The sequence below is a fragment of the Saccopteryx bilineata genome, chromosome 3 (assembly GCF_036850765.1).
Source record: "Saccopteryx bilineata isolate mSacBil1 chromosome 3, mSacBil1_pri_phased_curated, whole genome shotgun sequence".
In the NCBI taxonomy this organism is placed as follows: domain Eukaryota; kingdom Metazoa; phylum Chordata; class Mammalia; order Chiroptera; family Emballonuridae; genus Saccopteryx; species Saccopteryx bilineata.
The window spans coordinates 155,843,698-155,864,640 of record NC_089492.1 but is presented as its reverse complement, the minus strand read 5'-3'; positions in this window follow the sequence as shown (position 1 = coordinate 155,864,640).

Genomic DNA, 20,943 nt, shown 5'->3' with positions numbered 1-20,943 from the left:
CTCTCAAGGATGAGTTCTGACCCCTTTTGGTAGTTTTACCATTGGCACAAGCTACAAACAGGAAAAGATTCCCTGAGACTATGGTAAAAACTGCTATTTCAAGGTGTAGGTGATAGAGAATGACACAGCATGGTAACCTCTCTGAGGAACCCTTAGCTCCTCAGGGGCAGGAGCCATGCACACAGCCTCTGCCCACAGGGGCAGCAGATACTGCCCATGGCAGGTGGATATGCATGGTGGGTATGGCTGAGCCACAGGGTCATCCGAGAGGTCAGTAAGTCTAGAGGGACAATTTGCAGCAAGCTGAAGTCTTGTATAAAGGCAGAAGGGAGCCATAGAAATCTCAGTTATTTCTAACAAATAAATTCCTGCCAGGATTCACCATCCAAGGAAGCCTAAGGCAAGTCAAATTAATTAAATAATAATTCATTTATTTTCCAAATTTTAGACTACAAATTTTGATAGATTGCCTTGTTTCAGGTAGCAGACTGTGTGCCCTAGGTGATACCTGCAGTTCAGGCAGGTTATAGCAATGCTCATTTTTGTGAACTAACCAAAGACAATTTAGTGGTTCACCACAATGTCAGGTCCTTTGGATGAATCTGAGTAGCAGCCAGTGATTTAAAGTAAATAAAAGCTATTTGTCTCCTGCCCACAACATTTTGTTGCATAGAAAGCAAGTCTCAGACAAAATTGTGCCACCCAAATATTTATAAAAAAGCAGGATTTTAAAAAATCACAAAGGTCCATTTTGATAAGCTCAAGGAAGTCCCACTCTTTGTCCTCAGCTCTGAGTGAGAGTTTCACTCAGCAGCCCATACTTGGTATCCATGGCGGCCCTGCTGTTGCAGAGTTAGCTCAGAGGCAGAGTCCTGCTTTGGAGAGGGCCAGGGCCCAGACCACTCCAGACCTTTTTGCCACAAGGGCAATAGATATCCCCGAAGTCCTTCAGGTTAACCATAAACTTAAATGCTGCTCATGACAAACAACCAATGAAAAGTTGTTTCTAACTTCTCTTGTATTGGTCAGCAGAACCACAGAGCAGATTTAATGAGTAAGATTTGAAACATTTGTCTCTGGAGTGTGGGTTCCTGGTAAAAGTCTACTTCCTTATAACCAATCTCCTGTGTGGTGTGGATTTCTGTTTAGGGGTTTTCAAATGCTAAGTAACTTGTTTTTATTCAAAAGCCAATGTACTCATGTACATCACATGGCTGATAGTGGCGCAAGTGAATCACCACATAAGCAATATAATCTGCCATGTAATAGATAAGTACCTACAGCAAGGGTGGTCCTTCATATGAAATAAAATCATCAGTCCCTCAAATCATTCTTAGAATATATAGAAATCATAAAAAAACTAAATAAATCTAATGTCTATGCCATTGCTTGTAGTTTATAAGACACTCATGCATAAAACTAATCCTTATTTTATTTATTTTTTAATTGATTTTTTTTTGAGAGAGAGAGACAGGTAGGGAGAGAGGGAGGAGAGAGGTAAGAAGCATCAACTCAGAGTTGCTTTACTTTAGTTGTTTATCAATTGCTTCTCATATGTGCCTTGATGAGCATCTCAAGCCAAGCCAGGGCCCTTTGCTCAAGCCAGAGACCTTGAGCTCAAGCCAGTGACTTTGAGCTTGAAGTCAGCAACTTTTGGTTCAAGACAGTGACCTTGGGATCATGCTGATGATCCCATGTTCGAGCCAACAACCTAAGGGTTTCGAACCAGAGACCTCAACATTCTGGGTTGGCGCTCTATCTCCTGTGCCACTACTGGTCAGGCAAACTAATCCCTACTTCAAGATAAATATCTTGTTTTAATAATAAAGAATTCAAGAGTTAGAGAACTTGAATGCTTTACTCAAGCTTCTGATTAGAGAACCTATGAATGTATGCATCAGTCATCTCAAGTCACAAATGAAACTAAAGGACCCACTCTTAAGTTCACTTTCATGGGCCTCTCTCCATAAGGCTGCCTCAGAGTATGGCAGGTGGCTTTCCCAGAAAAAATGATCTGAGAGAGACTCAGCTTTCCTATTATGTAACCTCAGAGATGACCTCTGATCCTTTCTATCATTTTCTGTTAGAGCTAGCCCATAAGTGTAGCCCACACTCAAGGAGATAGTATTCCATAAGAACATGGGTTCTATGTAGGGGGATCATCAGGGCCATCACAGAGGCTGCTCAGCAGAGCAAGTCATATACCACCCTTCATTCTAGAACTGACAATATGGTCATAGAGACAACTATTATTCAAAACAACTACTACCCAAATTATCCATTTACAATTACACCTATATTTAGTTAGAATTTATTTTTTGTTATAAAGGAGAGGCATAAAATGTTGTAAGAGTATATATAACAACACCTAAATAAACCTGTAGAATAACAAGAAAGTTTCTTTGAAGAAGTGATATTTAAAAGAAATTTGGGGTTGAGTGGAATTTAGGAAATGGGAGTGTCAGAAGGAATAGAAACGGGCATAGTCTGTGCAAAGGCTCCATAACAGGAAGAAACCTAGCTTTTTAGGAAACTAAGGGTGAAGGTCAGTGTTTTTATAGAACTGTGCACTTGATTCTGGGTGGCATAGAGGTTATTTTTTTCTCTTAGAAAACTACATGACTAAGCAGTCTAGAACTGATATAATGGTGGTGCTTATGTCCAAGAAGCTGGGTTTCTTCTGTCTTGTTCATCACTTGTAAGGGTGTTATACCGTTGTTCTCAGCCAATGTGGGCCAGACCCACATTGGTGTCCTAAGCAACAGGGAAGGGGAGGAGAGAAGAAAGACACACCCTCTTTTTTTTCAGGATATGACCTGGAAGTTGTACACCGGCCATAATTTATAGCCAGCTTGGCTGCAAGAGAGGCCAGCAATATGCTCTTTATTCTGGACAATCACATGCCTAGATAAAATATGAAGATTCAGTTCTTGTAAGAGCATAATCATCATCTTCACTAGAGTCTGTTCTTTGGACACCCCAAAATTTGTGCATATCCTTTTTCCCCTTGGAATGTATTAATCTCTCCTCTTAAGAGTTAAAATCCCAAAGCCTTACCTGGAGGCTGCAGTTTGAATTTGAGTTTCTTTCTCAGTGATGCTAAGTTCCCTCCAGCAGGTACAGATGTGAAACTCCATTTCTGGAGACCCTAAAACTAAAATAAAAAGTATCTGTCCTGACACATCCATTATACAATAAGAAAGAAGGAGTCAGAATTTTATGTGGTGAATTATGTCTCCCCAAAATTCATATGTTGAAACCCTAATCCTCAGTACCTCAGAATGTGACCTTATTTGAAAACTGGACCATTGCAGATGTAATTAGTTAAGATGTAGTTATACTGGAATAGGGTGGATACTAATCTAATATTAGTGGTATCCTTATAAAAAGGGAAATTAAGACACATACACAAAAAACATCATGATAAAAATGAAAGCAGAGATCTGGAAACAGACTAAGTGTCCATCAGTGAACAAGTGGATTAAAAAACTGTGGTACATATACACAATGGAATACTACATGACCATGAAAAATAAGAAAATCTCACCTTTTGCAACAGCATGTATGTACCTGGAGATTATTATGCTAAGTGAAATAAGCCAGGCAGAGAAAGAAAAATATTATATGATTTCATTTATATGTGGAATCTAATGAACAAAGTGAACTGAGGAATGGAATAGAAGCAGAGGCGGGGTCACAGGGAGCAGAGGGGGAGCTGTCAGAGGGAAGGGTAATGAGGAGATGAGATCAGAGAAGGTGAAGGGATTATTGAAACTATATATACATAACACATAGATACAGATAACAGGACAGCAAATCCCAGAAGGAAAGGGGAAGGGAGTTAGGGGGAGGGAGACAAAAGGGGTATAATGAGGACACATGGGTGGGAGGTGAGGGAGTTATATTGAGTGGGGTACTTGAATCCATGTTAATATAATAAATTAAAATTAATTTTAAAAAAAGAAAGCAGAGATAGATTGATGAGTCTCCAAACAAAGGAAGACAAAGATTGCAGCAAAACCACCCAAATTGAGGAGAGAGGCTTGGAATGAGTCCTTCCTTAAGAGTATCAGAAGGAACCAATCTTACAAACATCTTGATCTCAGACTCCTCACCTTCAAAATTGTGACACAATACATCTCTGAAGAGGAGCTACCTTTTTGGCAGTCATAGCAAACTAATACACAAAATAACTATAATAACACCACCACTTCCTCCAAATTTGAAAAGGAAAAGATGGGAAATTTACAATAGTAACTCATTCATAAGAAATTTAAAAACAACCTGCCCTGCCCAAGGAGTAAAGTGTGTGTGTGTGTGTGTGTGTGTGTGTGTGTGTGTGTGTGTGTGTGGTCGGTCCATCTGTCAGCCCATCTGATCCCTGGGAGCCCTGTGCTCAGTGTCTCCTCAGATCCTGGGCTCTGCCCTCTGCATTATTAGCCTTTCTCCTCCATGGCAGCATTTGAGATGTTCACCAGCACTGTGTTCTCGGCAGCTGCTCGGTTTTCATAGCTTCTTCTGGCCAGTGACACTTCAGGGGCTCAGGAGTGGTTTTGGGAATTAAGTGGGCACAACTTTTGGTAAGCTAAATATCTGACTTCTTTAGCAATATAACTACCTCAAAAATTCAACTGTTTCCTGGTCTATTTGCCATGTGCAAGTAACCTCAGCCAAATACCAATAATTCCTCAGTCTCAAGCCTTTGGTTCTCTTCCTTACTAGCCCTGTGTTTTATCCACTTCTCATCTCAACTTAATTACAACCAAGTAAGACCCTCTGAAGGAATAGCTTGAGAGGGAGGGCCTACCCCCTCAATCTAGTGTTTGACACTAGATTGGCATTAGCTCTCTTTCTTCTCTCCTCTCCTCTCCTCTCCTCTCCTCTCCTCTCCTCTCCTCTCCTCTCCTCTCCTCTCCTCTTTTCTCCTCTCCTCTCCTCTCTTTTCCCTTCCTTCTCTCTTCCCCTGCTTTCTGCTTCCCTCCTCTGCTCTCTTCAACCTTCTATTTTCTTTAATCCTCTTCCTTTTCTTCCTCCTCCTTTCTCTCTCTCTCATTTTCTGTCAAAAAATAAATAATATAAAATTTAACTAGATGTACCTTCAAAACACTGGCTCACAGCATTATTTTCTCATAAGCCTGTGGCTTCATTTGGAGGCACAAAAATAGCTGGCTTTTTAACTCAGTCTCTCAATCCAGAAACCTAGGTTTCAAGTGCAGACTTTGAGCCCTGACCTTTGCAGAACAAAATCTTCGTCCATCACTGCTTCACAACTGAATACCTCTAGCTTGACTTCAACTATTTTTTTAAGGCTTCTGTGAAAAGCAGCAAGAAGCAGACAATACAATATCCACCAGAATTCTCAATTTTCCTAACCATTCTCCCTAGAGCTAAGACTGGGTCAGTTTGTGATTTGACTGCCAGGTAATTGTAGAAAATGGTTTAACCAAGCATTTGCCGTGTCATGAAAAGGATCGCTGGTTCTCCAGAAACCTGTGATCTCTGAGTCCTTGAAACTGGTTTCCACCACAACGTTTATGCTACATAATTTAGACATTTCTAGTGCTGAATTCAACTTTATTTGGATATGCTATATGTATGGCTCTATGCAAGATGGGTCTAAAATAAAAGGAACTGGGATTAAATGGACATTTATTCTCACTAATATAACTCTCCTTAGACAGGTGGCCCAGGCCTCTGTGTGATTCTGCTTCACTTGGTCACTGACAGTCATCTTGTCATCTCTTAACTCTATGGTCCAAGAAGATTCACTTACCCATCCATGCCTTAAGCAGCAGGCTAGGAAGAGGGAGGAAGACAGACACATTTTCTCCTTCTCAGAACTTCATCTGGAACTTGTGTCTACCACTTTTGCAAACATCCTTTAACCTAGTGCTTAAATCACAAGGCCTCACCCAGTTGCTGGGAAGAGAACTAGTCTTTATGAGGTCATGAGCCCAGCTGATGATTGGGGGATCTTTTACTAAGAGAAAAAATTATTTATTTTGTCTTCAAATGCAATTGGTTATTTAAGAGACATAGAAAAGCTCGTTTGCCTCCAACCAGTCCTCTCATAAACTCAGTCTAATGCCTTATTCTCATCACTTTAAGTTAAGAGTAAGACTGAGCTCCAAGAAGTGTCACATTTCACATTTTTGTCTGTACTTATATCAACAGGATTTTCAACAATATGAAATAGTTACTGATCCTTCTCCTCTACAACGTTTAACTAAAAACTGTTGTTTCATTCATTTCTCACTTCTGAATCTTCATAACCTCATCGCTCTGTCTTTTGATCTATCTCTTTTCTTAATTGATTTGCCACTTTCCTCCTACAGTCTTGCGCCTGTTGGTCTCAGTTTGAAGTAGCCCATAACTCTGCTTGTTTGATAATGAAATGCAGCCCACACTACTCCCTAGTTTCATAAACCGTATCCAAATTGTGCATTTTGTACAAGGTGATGAGTCGTATTCATTGTCTTCCATAAATCAAGGTATTGTGTGTCTATTGAGTGCAGCGCATTTTTTATAAAGTACAGATGTGGCAACTTTTGCACTGCAGAGCTACTCTATTCCACCAACTTTAAGTGCTTGGGGGTAACTTGCTACTTAGGCTCCATCAGGAAGCCATAATCAAACCTGATCTACCTTGAAGCAATGTGGGGTTTCCTGCTTTGGGGTGCATATACTCATGCCTACACATGATTGGAGGAACTGGGAAACCAACTTCTCCGCCAGCCAATCCAGCCTACATGTTTGTCGGGTAGTTTTGGATATTGCTTGTACTGGGACAGGTAAATGTTTACATCTTTATCAGAGAACACCTCTGATTATTTGCATATCAGATCACAGTGTGATGAAAAATTGAAAGAAGTCTTCAATAGCAGTGGGCGGAGCATTGATCCTGAGTTTTGGAAGGATGCTGGAGAGATTAACACTAAAAAAGAAGAAAAGAGGTTGGTGAGAAAAGCTCAAGGTTTCCTCTAGCTCCTCTAGACTTAAGCCCCTTACTCTAATCCACAAAACAGAAGCAAAACAGGAAGGAGACCATTGTACCAACCGACAGGTCTTCTGTGGGGTACTGCAACCATGTGTCCTGCAGACCCCAGAGAAGGCATAGGAGACAACTGCTCAAACCCCAAAATAATTTTAAAAGTACAAAAAATAAGGCCACAAAGGAAAGCTAAATGATTAGTTATGATGTAGCTCAGAATTAAGGTTAAAGAGAAAGACTATTAATTTTCCACAGAGTTAGAGAAAGAGTAGTTCTGGCAGCTATTTTCATCTTCCACTCTGACAAAAATCAGAGAAAATTAGCACAGCCACAAAGAGTTTTGATGCTGAGGGAGAATATCCTGATGGAGAGAGCTTTTGTTTGTTTGTTTGTTTAAAAAGTAATTTTAGACTAGGTTACAAACTCTTTCTTTTGAGAGCATTTTATTTATTTCTATTTATTGATTGATTGATTCATTTGTGACAGAGGCAGAGAGAGACAGAGATATGTACAGATAGGGACAGACAGACAGGAAGGGAGAAAGATGAGAAGCATCAACTCGTAGTTGCGGCACCTTAGTTGTTCATTGATTGTTTTCTCAAATGTGCCTTGACCAGGGGCTCCAGCAGAGCAAGTGACCTCTTGCTCAAGCCAGTGACCTTGGGCTTAAGCTGGTGAGCTTTGCTCCAACCAGATGAGCCCGCACTCAAGCTGGCAAGCTTAGGGTTTCAAACGTGGGTCCTCCGTGTCCCAGTCCAACACTTTATCCACTGCACTACTGCCTGGTCAGGACCTTTTGGAAGCATTTTAAAGGCACAAACACAGAGATGAAAGAATTGGGAGAGAGAAAGAGACAGAGGAGGAGTGAGAAAGAACCAAGGCCTAAATGCTGGAAAATATAGTATGTCTGTCAATTTTTGAAAACATTTTATGAATTCTCTGGATAAGAAATTGGGAGGGAAGGAAGAAGCCAAGATTTACTGACCTACCCCTACCCCATACTATGACTGAGCTTAAATTCTATTCTCAACCCAATTGGAAGTGGACAAGACGTCACAGAAATGGCGCCATGAGCAGCGCATCCAACAGATCTCCCCAAAATTTCAACAAATTCATCACCCAGAGACAGAAAAATCTATCCTTGGAACATCCGGGAGTTCCACACACTGAAGGCAAAAGGGCTGCTTTCACTTGGAACGGAAAGTCGGGAGGGAGCTGAGGGTATGGAGGAAGCTAACTGTGGCACCGACGTTTGTTCAAGCAGAGGAGAGAGTGTACCTGTGGTGAGTCAGCCCATGTGAGCAACCACCAGCGCGTGCCATGAGCAACCGGGTGTACCCACGTGCATGCATGCACATGCACGCGCGGTGAGCATCCCAGCTGCCGGCATGCCAAGAGCACCCCATTCGCCCGTGCACCCAGAGCACCTCAACCACCAGTGGCACGCGGGGAGTGTGCCAAAGCAACTTCCCTACCCCCGAGTTTTCTCCATGGGCGGGGCGCCTCACCCAGCCATTCAAGCTAACAATCAAGCATCGGCGGAGGGGCACGTGGGCAGCTTGCAGTCCTTCCGGGAGCACATCTGAAGATCCAATAGCTGAAATTAGCTTAACCCACAGTCTGCTCACATCCCAACTGACTTATGTGGCTCTAATTGACAAGATCTCTCTCAGTTCAGTGATCTAAGACAAGAGGCATGTTATTCTTTAGTGCCTCTTGCTAAAGGGGTAGGGGCAACTTCTGATTGGCAGAGCTTTCATACTCAGGGATATACACTAACAAGAGGGACTTGGCAGATGTTAAGACCTCCTGTACTGCAGGCAGTGACTAGGGCATCTTCTTCCCAGCCAAAACAGTTTACAAAGTGCGGAAAGTCTGGGGAGAGTGGTCCCACAGAGTGCTAGACATGCTGGACAGGCCTGGAGGCTCATAGAAAGTCACATTGAGAGCAATTGGCTCCCAGCCCCGCCTGATTATGCTGGCGGCTCTGACTGACAGAGCCTTACCCAGAGCCCTGTGTTGAGTGGGGATAGAGTGGGGATTTGCCAGCTCTTTGAGCCTCTTACTCCCCAGGCAGAGGCAGCGGCAGCGGCAGCCTCATAGCTGGATCACCAAGCTGCTAATTCAAGAAGGGAAGACTAGGAGAGAGGCTCTGGGAAAACGGACTCTCTCATTGTCGGAGCCTGCAAACGCTAACAAGCCTTGACTACCAATGAGAATGAAGCCAAATATATGACATTGCCATAGAGTCTCATCAACTGCAAATCTCTACCTAAGTGTGACACAGGGGCAGAGCCTGGGGTACAGAGTCACCGACCAGGAAGAGAAAGAGGAAAGAAAAAGGAAGAAGTTAACCTCTCAAAATCAAGAAAAATCCACAGACTTTATAATTTGTTCCACTATTTTTTTTGTTTCTTTTATCTTCTTGCCTTTATTATTATTATTTCTATTTCCTCCACCTTGGTCCTTTTATTCTCTGCCCATCTTATTCTACCCTTTTCTTGAACTACACTACCCAAAAGTGTTACATTTTATTTCTTTTCTTATTCCTTACTCTCCATGAGGGTTACATTCCAAAACCCTTAACTCTCTCTCTTTGTTTTTTTTCTTTTCTTTTTTTTTCTTCCTTTCTTTCTTTCTTGTTTTTTTTTACAGAGACAGAGAGTGAGTCAGAGAGAGGGATAGACAGGGACAGACAGACAGGAACGGAAAGAGATGAGAAACATCAATCATTAGTTTTTCATTGCGTGTTGCAACACCTTAGTTGTTCATTGATTGCTTTCTCACATGTGCCCCGACCACGGGCCTTCAGCTGACTGAGTAGCCCCCTGTTGGAGCCAGCGACCTTGGGTCCAAGTTGGCAGGCTCCCGCTCAAACCAGATGAGCCCACGCACAAGCTGGAAACCTCGGGGTCTCGAACCTGGATCCTCTGCATCCCAGTCTGACGATCTCTCCACTGCACCACCGCCTGGTCAGGCTTCTTCCTTTCTTCTTCCCCTTTTTCTTATTTCTCCCTTTCTATTATTTCTTCTTTTCTTTTTTTACTTTTCCTCTCATTCAATCCTCATTCACGAACAAATTATTTAATTTGGGACTCAAGTGTTTTTTTTGTGGCATTTTGGGTACTTTTTACCTTGCTTTTTAACTCATTAGCATTCTTCCCAACCCAGGATCTCCATTATATTTAGTCTTTGCTCCACTTATTACAATAGTTTTTTTTTCTTTTTTCAGTTTCCCTCTTAACCCTCTAATTATATCTCTTAGTTGACCATCACTTATAAGTAAATCATTTTATATTTGACCAAGATTTTTTCCTTTTTTGCATTTTGTAGGTCCCTAATTCCTTTTTTGCCTCTTGAACACTTCCCCCCCAACTCAGGCCCTCCATTATAGGCAGTTTTTGTTCCATTTAGCATAATATAATTCACAGGTCATCACGATATTTTCCTAAGGAGGAGAGGAGAGGAGGGGAAAAGAAGAAAGAAAAGGGAGGGAATAATAAATTATGATTGAGGTTTTTTTAATTTTTTTTTCATTTTTTATTCTTTATTAATTCTCATTAGTACTATCAACAAGACCATCCTCAGACATTAAGAAAAAGGAAATCAAATATCATGGATACAAAGGATAGAGAAGTAACACAGATAGATGTGGAAAAATCTATGGAGAAAAAATTTAATATATTGGAAACTTTGGAGCTAAATGACAGAGAATTTAAAATAGAAATCCTAAAAAAACTTAGAGATATACAAGAAAACACAGCAAGGCAATTTAGGGAGATCAGAAAACAACTCAATGAACACAAAGAATATATTCCCAAAGAAACTGGAACTATAAAAACAAATCAAACAGAAATGAAAAACTCAATTCATGAGCTGAAAAACGAGGTAACAAGCTTAGCTAATAGAACAGGCCAGAGAGAAGATAGGATTAGTGAAATAGAAGACAAACAACTTGAGGCACAACAGAGAGAAGAAGAAAGAGACTCAAAAATTTTTAAAAATGAGAAAGCCCTACAGGAATTGTCTGACTCCATCAAAAAGAATAACATAAGAATAATAGGTATATCAGAGGGAGAAGAGAGAGAAAAATGGAATGGAGAATATACTCAAACAAATAATAGATGAGAACTTCCCAAGCCTGTGGAAAGAACTAAAGCCTCAAATTTAAGAAGCAAACAGAACACCAAATTTTCTTAACCACAACAAACCTACTCCAAGGCACATCATAATGAAGATGGCACAAACCAATGACAAAGAAAAAATTCTCAAGGCAGCTAGAAAAAAGAATACAACATATAAAGGAAGGCCTATTACATTATCATCAGATTTCTCAGCAGAAACTCTACAAGCTAGAAGAGAGTAGACCCCAATATTTAAAGCCCTGAAAGAGAGGAACTTTCAGCCAAGAATACTATACCCATCAAAGCTATCCTTCAAGTACAAAGAGACATAAAAACATTCACAAATACAGAAAAGATGAGGGAATTTATCATCAGAAAGCCCCCACTCCAGGAAATACTAAAGGGGGTTTTCCAACCAGATTCAAAGAACAAAACAAAACAAAACCACAAGTAACAGCTCCACCAAGAACACAATAAAACCAAATTTAAACTGTCACAACAAAAGCCAAAAAAAGAAGGGGGGAGAGGACAGAGATTAACAGTAGCAAAGGACGATGGAGTGTAAAAGTTCTCACAAGATAGTGCACTACAATGAACAGGGTAGAAACCCTTTTCATTACTTAATGGTAACCACATTGAAAAAACCACCACAGAAGCACATGATTTAAAAAAGACTGCAAAAGAAGAAAGAAGTATGGAATACAAACAAAGAAAAAAATGATAGAAAAACAAAAGAGAAGATTCAAACAAGATACAGAACTAACAGAAAGCAATTTATAAAATGGCAATAGGGAACACACAAGTGTCAATAATTACAATAAATGGGCCTGACCTGTGGTGGCACAGTGGATAAAGCGTCGACCTGGAAATGCTGAGGTCGCCAGTTCAAAACCCTGGGCTTGCCTGGTCAAGGCACATATGGGAATTGATGCTTCCAGCTCCTTCCCCCTTCTCTCTCTCTGTCTTTCCTTTCTCTCTCTCTCTCTCTCTCTCTTTCACTCTCTCTCTCTCTCCCTCTCCTCTCTAAAATGAATAAATAATAAAAAAGTGTTAAAATAATTACACTAAATGTAAATGGATTAAACTTAACAATAAAAAGACACAGAGTAGCAAAATAGATTAAAAAAGAATACCCAACTATATGCTGCCTACAAGAAACACATCTAAGCAGAAAGGATAAAAACAAACTCAAAGTGAAAGGCTGGAAAACAATACTTCAAGCAAATAACATCCAAAAAAAAAAGCAGGTGTAGCAATACTCATATTTAATAATGCTGACTACAAGACAGAAAAAGTAATCAGAGACAAAAATGGTCATTTTATAATGATTAAGGGGACATTGAATCAAGAACATATAACAATCCTTAATATATGCACCAAACCAAGGAGCACCAAAATATATAAAACAGCTACTTATTGACCTAAAAACAAAAACTGACAAAAATACAATCATACTTGGTGACCTCAATACACAGCTGACGGCTCTAGATTGGTCATCCAAACAGAGAATCAATAAAGATATATTGGCCTTAAACGAAACACTAGAGCACCTGGATATGATAGACATCTATAGGACACTTCATCCCAAAGCAACAGAGTATACATTTTTCTCTAGTGTATATGGAACATTCTCAAGAATTGACCATATGTTGGGCCACAAAAATAACATCAGCAAATTCAGAAAAACTGAAATTGTACCAAGCATATTTTCTGATCATAAAGCCTTGAAACTAGAATTCAACTGCAAAAAAGAGGGGGGAAAACCCACAAAAATTTGGACACCAAACAACATACTTTTAAAAAATGAATGGGTCAAAGAAGAAATAAGCACAGAGATCAAAAGGTATATACAGACAAATGAAAATGACAATACGACATATCAGAATCTCTGGGATGCAACAAAAGCAGTAATAAGAGGGAAGTTCATATCATTTCAGGCCTATATGAACAAACAAGAGAGAGCCCAAGTGAACCATTTAACTTCACACCTTAAGGAACTAGAAAAAGAAGAACAAAGACAACCCAAAACCAGACAAAGAAAGGAAATAATAAAAATCAGAGCACAAATAAATGAAATAGAGAACAAAAAAACTATAGAAAAAATTAATAAAACAAGGAGCTGGTTCTTTGAAAAGATCAACAAAATTGACAAACCCTTGGCAAAACTCACCAAGGAAAAAAGAGAAAGGACTCATATAAATAAAATCCAGGAGTGACATCACGGAAATGGCACCGTGAACAGCGCGTCCGACAGATCTCCCCAAAATCACAACAAATTTATCAACTAGAAACAGAAAAATTTATCCTCGGAGCATTCCGGAGTTCCACACAAACTGAAAGCGAAAGGAATGTTATCACTTGAATCTGAGAGAGGAGGGTGTGGAGGAAGCTAACTACCGCAGTGACGTTCATTCAAGCCGCGGAGGGAGTGCGCCTGTGGTGAGTCGGCCCACACTTGGGAGCGGCGAGCAGCCGCCGGCGCGCGCCCGGTCCAGTTGCAGAGCGAGCACCGCTAACGTTCCCAGCGGCCTGTGCACTGCGAGTGAGAGTCCCCAGCCACCAGTGCCCGGAGCACCCCATTTGCGTGCGTGCCCTGGGCATCCCACGTGTCCAGAGCGCCCTACTGGCCCGCACACCCAGGGGGCCCCATTATCCTGCGCCTGGTGCACCCCAGCCGCCAGTGGCGGGGCGAGCAGAAGAGGCGCCAGGGCAGTCTTCCCTACTTGGCAGATTCTCTCCGTGGGCGGGGCACCTCACCCAGCCATTCAAGCTAACAATCAAGCGTTGGGGGAGGGGCGCGCAGGCAGCCTGAAATACCTTCGGGAGCACAACTGTGGACCCAATCACTGAAATTAGCTTAACCCATGAAATCTGCGCACCCACGGGGTTCTAATTGATAAGATCTCTCTCAGTTCAGCGATCCAAGACAAGAGGCGTGATATTTTTTAGTGCCTCTCGCTAAAGGGGCGGGGGCAACTTCTGATTGATAGAGCCTCCATATTCAGGGATGAACGCTAACAAGAGGGACTTGGCAGATAATAAGATCTATACTACACTAGTCGCAAGCAGAGACTAGTGCCTCTTCTTCCCAGCCAAAACAGGCTACAAAGTGTGGAAAGCCTGGGTTGAGTGGTCCAACTGAATGCTAGGCGCTGAACAGTCACCTTGACAACAATTGACTCCCACCCCCGCCTGATTACACTGGAGGCTCTGACTGCCAGAGCCTTTCCCAAAGCCTTGCGCTGAGTGGGGATAGAGTGGGGATTTCCTAGCTCTTTGACCCCCTTACTCCCCAGGCAGAAGCAGTAGCAGCCTTATAGCTGGATCACCAGGCTGCTAATTCAGGAAGGGGGGACTAGGAGAGAGACTCCAGGAAAGCAAACTCTCTCATCGTTGGACCCTGCAAATGCCAACAAACCTTGACTACCAGCAAGACTAAAGCCAATTATATGACATTGCCATAGAATCCCATCAACTGCAAATCCCTACCTAAGTGTGACACAGAGACAGAGCCTGGGGTACAGAGTCACCGACCAGGAAGAGGGAGAGAAAAGAAAAAGGAAGAAGTTAACCTCTCAAAATCAAGAAAAATCCACAGACTTTACAACTTGTTCCACTAATTTTTTTGTTGTTGTTGTTTGTTTCTTCTATCTTATTGCCTTTATTATTATTATTTCTATTTCCTCCACCTCAGTCCTTTTATTCTCTGCCCATCTTATGCTTCCCTTTTCTTGAACTACACTACGCATGAGTGTTACATTTTATTTCTTTTCTTCATCCTCACCCTCCTTTAAGGTTATACTCCAAAACACTTAACTCTCACTCTCTCCTCTTTTTTTTTTGTTGTTTTGCTTTATTTTGTTTTTTTCTCTTCCTTTTTTTTTCTTCCTTCGTTTTTCTCTTTTTCTTATTTTTCCTTTCTATTCGTTTTTTCTTTTCTCATTTTACGTTTCCTCCCATTTAATCCTCAATCACGAACAAATTAGTTACTTTGGGACTCAAGGGTATTTTTTGGTTTTATTTTTCTTTTTTGCTTTTGTTTTTGTTTTTTTGTTTGTTTGTTTATTTTTGTGGCATTTTGGGTACTTTTTACATTGCTTTTTAACTCACTAGTATTCCTCCCAACCCAAGGTCTCCATTGTATTTAGTCTTCGCTCCACTTAATACAACAGATTTTTACTTATTATTTTTATTTTTTTCTTCTTTATTATTCTTTTTTTTCTCCTTTTTTCTGGTTCCCTCTTATCCCTCTCATTATATCTCTTAGTCGACCATCACTTACAAGCAAATCATCTTATGCTTGTCTAAGATTTTCTTCCTTTTTTTTTTTTTTTTTTTTGCATTTAGTAGGTCCCTACTCTCTTTTTTTGCCCCTTGAACTCTTCACCCCAAATCAGGCCCTCCATTATAGGCAGTTTTTGTTCCATTTAGCATAATATAATTCACAGGTCATCATGATATTTCCCTGAGGAGGGGAGAGGAGGGAAAGAGAAGAAAGAAAAAAGGGGGAAATAATAAATTATTACTGTTTTTTTTTTTATAGGGTGTTTTACCTTTTTTTTTTTTTTTTTACTTTTTACTCTTTATTAATTCTAATTAGTGCTATCAACAAGACCACCCTCAGATGCCAATAAGAAAGAGGAAATCAAATATCATGGATACAAAAGAAAGAGAGGTAACACAAATAGATGTGGAAAAATCTATGGAGAAAAGACTTAACATATTGGAAGCCTTGGAGCAAAATGACAAAGAATTTAAAATAGAAATCTTAAAAATACTCAGAGATATACAAGAAAAAACAGAAAGGCAATTTAGGGAGATCAGAAAACAACTCAATGAACACAAAGAATATATTACCAAGGAAATTGAAACTATAAAAACAAATCAAACAGAAATGAAAAACTCAATTCACGAGCTGAAAAACGAGGTAACAAGCTTAGCTAACAGAACAGCCCAGATAGAATATAGGATTAGTGAAATAGAAGACAAACAACTTGAGGCACAACAGAGAGAAGAAGAAAGAGACTCAAAAATAATAAAAAACGAGAAAGCCCTACAGGAATTGTCTGACTCCATCAGAAAGAATAACATAAGAATAACAGGTATGCCCTGGCCGGTTGGCTCAGAGGTAGAGCGACGGCCTAGCGTGCAGAGGACCCGGGTTCGATTCCCGGCCAGGGCACACAGGAGAAGCGCCCATTTGCTTCTCCACACCTCTGCCACGCTTTCCTCTCTGTCTCTCTCTTCCCCTCCTGCAGCTAAGGCTCCATTGGAGCAAAGATGGCCTGGGCGCTGGGGATGGCTCTGTGGCCTCTACCTCAGGCGCTAGAGTGGCTCTGGTCGCAACATGGCGATGCCCCGGAGGGGCAGAGCATCACCCCCTGGTGGGCAGAGCGTCGCCCCTGGTGGGCGTGCCGAGTGGATCCCGGTCGGGCGCATGCGGGAGTCTGTCTGACTGTCTCTCCCTGTTTCCAGCTTCAGAAAAATGAAAAAAAAAAAAAAAAAGAATAATAGGTATATCAGAGGGAGAAGAGAAAGAAAATGGAATGGAGAATATACTCAAACAAATAATAGACGAGAACTTCCCAACCCTGTGGAAAGAACTAAAGCCTCAAATTCAAGAAGCAAACAGAACACCGAGTTTTCTTAACCCCAACAAACCCACTCCAAGGCACATCATAATAAAGATGACACAAACCAATGACAAAGAAAAAATTCTCAAGGCAGCCAGGGAAAAGAAGAGTACAACATATAAAGGAAGGCCTATTAGATTATCATCAGATTTCTCAGCAGAAACTCTACAAGCTAGAAGAGAGTGGACCCCAATATTTAAAGTCCTGAAAGAGAGGAACTTTCAGCCAAGAATACTATACCCATCAAAGCTATCCTTCAAGTACAAAGGACATATAAAAATATTCACAAATACAGAAAAGATGAGAGAATTTATCAACAGAAAGCCCCCACTCCAGGAAATACTAAAAGGGGTTTTCCAACCAGATTCAAAGAACAAGAGAAAACAACACCACAAGTAACAGCTCCACCAAGAACACTTTAAAAGCAAACTTAAACTGTGACAACAAAGGAAAAAAAGGGGGGAGAGGATGTAGATTAACAGTAGCAAAGGACGATGAAGTGCAGAAATACTCACAAGATAGGGTACTACAATGAATATGGTAGGTATCCTTTTCATTACTTAATGGTAACCACCCTTGAAAAAACCACCAAAAAACACTTGACTTAAAAAAGGTAGCAACAGAGGAAGGAAGTATGGAACACAAACAAACAAAAACAAATGATAGAAAAACAAAAGAGAAGAATCAAACAAGATACAAAACTAACAGAAAGCAATTTATAAAATGGCAGTAGGCAACCCACAAGTGTCAATAATTACACTAAATGTAAATGGATTAAACTTACCAATAAAAAGACACAGAGTAGCAGAATGGATTAAAAAAGAAAATCCAACTATATGCTGCCTACAAGAAACACATCTAAGCAACAAGGATAAAAACAAATTCAAAGTGAAAGGCTGGAAAACAATACTCCAAGCAAACAACACCCAAAAAAAAGCAGGTGTAGCAATACTCATATCTAATAATGCTGACTACAAGACAGAAAAAGTACTCAGAGACAAAAATGGTCATTTCATAATGATTAAGGGGAAGTTGAATCAAGAAGACATAACAATCCTTAATATATATGCACCAAACCAAGGAGCACCAAAATATATAAGACAGCTACTTATTGACCTTAAAACAAAAAATAACAAAAATACAATCATACTTGGAGACCTCAATACACCGCTGACAGCTCTAGATCGGTCATCCAAACAGAGAATCAATAAAGATATAGTGGCCTTGAAATAAATACTAAAACATCTGGATATGATAGACATCTACAGGACACTTCATCCCAAAGTGACAGAGTATACATTTTTCTCTAGTGTACATGGAACATTCTCAAGAATTGACCATATGTTGGGCCACAAAGACAATATCAGCAAATTTAGAAAAATGGAAATTGTACCAAGCATATTTTCTGACAATAAAGACTTGAAACTAGAATTCAACTGCAAAAAAGAAGGGGGAAAATCCACAAAAATGTGGAAACTAAACAACATACTTCTAAAAAATGAATGGGTCAAAGAAGAATTAAGCGCAGAGATCAAAAGATATATACAGGCAAATGAAAATGAAAATATGACATATCAGAATCTCTGGGATGCAGCAAAAGCAGTAATAAGAGGAAAGTTCATATCACTTCAGGCCTATATGAACAAACAAGAGAGAGCCGAAGTAAACCACTTAACTTCACACCTTAAGGAACTAGAAAAAGAAGAACAAAGACAACTCAAAACCAGCCGAAGAAAGGAGATAATAAAATCAGAGCAGAAATAAATGAAATAGAGAACAGAAAAACTATAGAAAAAATCAATAAAACAAGGAGTTGGTTCTTTGAAAAGATCAACAAAATTGACAAACCCTTGGCAAGACTCACCAAGGAAAAAAGGCACAGGACTCAAATAAATAAAATCCAAAATAAAAGAGGAGAGATCACCACAGACATCATAGATATACAAAGAATTATTGTAGTATACTATGAAAAATTATATGCCACCAAATACAACAATCTAGAAGAAATGGATAAATTCCTAGAACAATACAACCTTCCTAGACTGACTCATGAAGAAGCGGAAAGCCTAAACAGACCAATCAGCAAGGAGGAAATAGAAAAAAACTATTAAAAACCTCCCCAAAAATAAAAGTCCACGCCCAGGCGGTTTTACTAGTGAATTCTATCAAACATTCAAAGAAGTCTTGGTTCCTATTCTACTCAAAGTCTTCCAAAAAATTGAAGAAGAAGCAATACTTCCAAACACATTTTATGAGGCCAACATAACCCTCATACCAAAACCTGGCAAGGATGGCACAAAGAAAGAAAACTACAGACCAATATCTCTAATGAATACAGATGCTAAAATACTAAACAAAATACTGGCAAACCGAATACAACAACATATTAAAAAAATAATACATCATGATCAAGTGGGATTCATCCCAGAATCTCAAGGATGGTTCAACATACGCAAAACGGTTAACATAATATACCCTATCAACAAAACAAAGAACAAAAACCACATGATCTTATTATTAGATGCAGAAAAGGCTTTTGATAAAATACAACACAACTTTATGTTTAAGACTCTCAACAAAATGGGTATAGAAGGAAAATATCTCAACATGATAAAGACCATATATAATAAACCATCAGCCAACATCATATTAAACGGCATAAAACTGAGGACTTTCTACCTTAAATCAGGAACAAGACAGGGTTGTCCACTCTCTCCACTCTTATTTAACGTAGTGCTAGAAGTTCTAGCCAGAGCAATCAGACAAGACAAAGAAATAAAAGGCATCCATATCGGAAAAGAAGAAGTAAAGCTATCACTTTTTGCTGATGATATGATCCTATACATCGAAAACCCGAAGGACTCCACAAAAAGATTATTAGAAACAATAAACCAATACAGTAAGGTCACAGGATACAAAATTAACATACAAAAGTCCATAGCCTTTCTATATGCCAACAATGAAATATTAGAAAACGAACTCAAAAAAATAATCCCCTTCACGATTGCAACAACAAAAAAGAAATACCTAGGAATAAACCTAACAAAAAATGTAAAGGACCTATATAACAAAAACTACAAGGCATTATTAAGAGAAATAGAAAAAGACACAATGAGATGGAAAAATATTCCTTGTTCTTGGATAGGAAGAATAAATATAATTAAAATGGCCATATTACCCAAAGCAATATAGAAATTTAATGCAATTCCCATCAAAATTCCTATGAGATTTTTTAAAGAAATGGAACAAAAAATCATCAGATTTATATGGAATTATAAAAAACCTCGAATAGCCAAAGCAATCCTAAGGAAAAATAATGAAGCTGGGGGCATTACAATACCTGACTTCAAACTATATTATAGGGCCACGACAATCAAAACAGCATGGTATTGGCAGAAAAATAGACACTCAGACCAATGGAACAGAATAGAAAGTCCAGAAATAAAACCACATATATATGGTCGAACAATTTTTAATAAAGGGGCCAACAACACACAATGGAGAAAAGAAAGGCTCTTCAACAAATGGTGCTGGGAAAACTGGAAATCCACATGCAAAAGAATGAAACTCGACTACAGCTTGTCCCCGTGTACTCAAATTAATTCAAAATGTATCAAAGACCTAAATATAAGACCTGAAACAATAAAGTACATAGAAGAAGACATAGGTACTAAAATCATGGACCTGGGTTTTAAAGAACATTTTATGAATTTGACTCCAAAGGCAAGAGAAGTGAAGGCAAAGATAAATGAATGGGACTACATCAGACTAAGAAGTTTTTGCTCAGCAAGAGAAACTGACAACAAAATAAACAGACAGCCTACTAAATGGGATATGTTATTTTTAAACAACAGCTCAGATAAGGGTCTAATATCCAAAATTTACAAAGAACTCCTAAAACTCAACAACAAACAAACAAACAATCCAATAAAAAAATGGGAAGAGGACATGAACAGACACTTCTCCCAGGAAGAAATACAAATGGCCAACAGATATATGAAAAGATGTTCATCTTCATTAGTTATTAGAGAAATGCAAATCAAAACTGCAATGAGATACCACCTCACCCCTGTTAGATTATCTATTATCAACAAGACAGGTAATAGCAAGTGTTTGAGAGGCTGTGGAGAAAAAGGAACTCCCATTCACTGTTGGTGGGACTGTAAAGTAGTACAACCACTATGGAAGAAAGTAT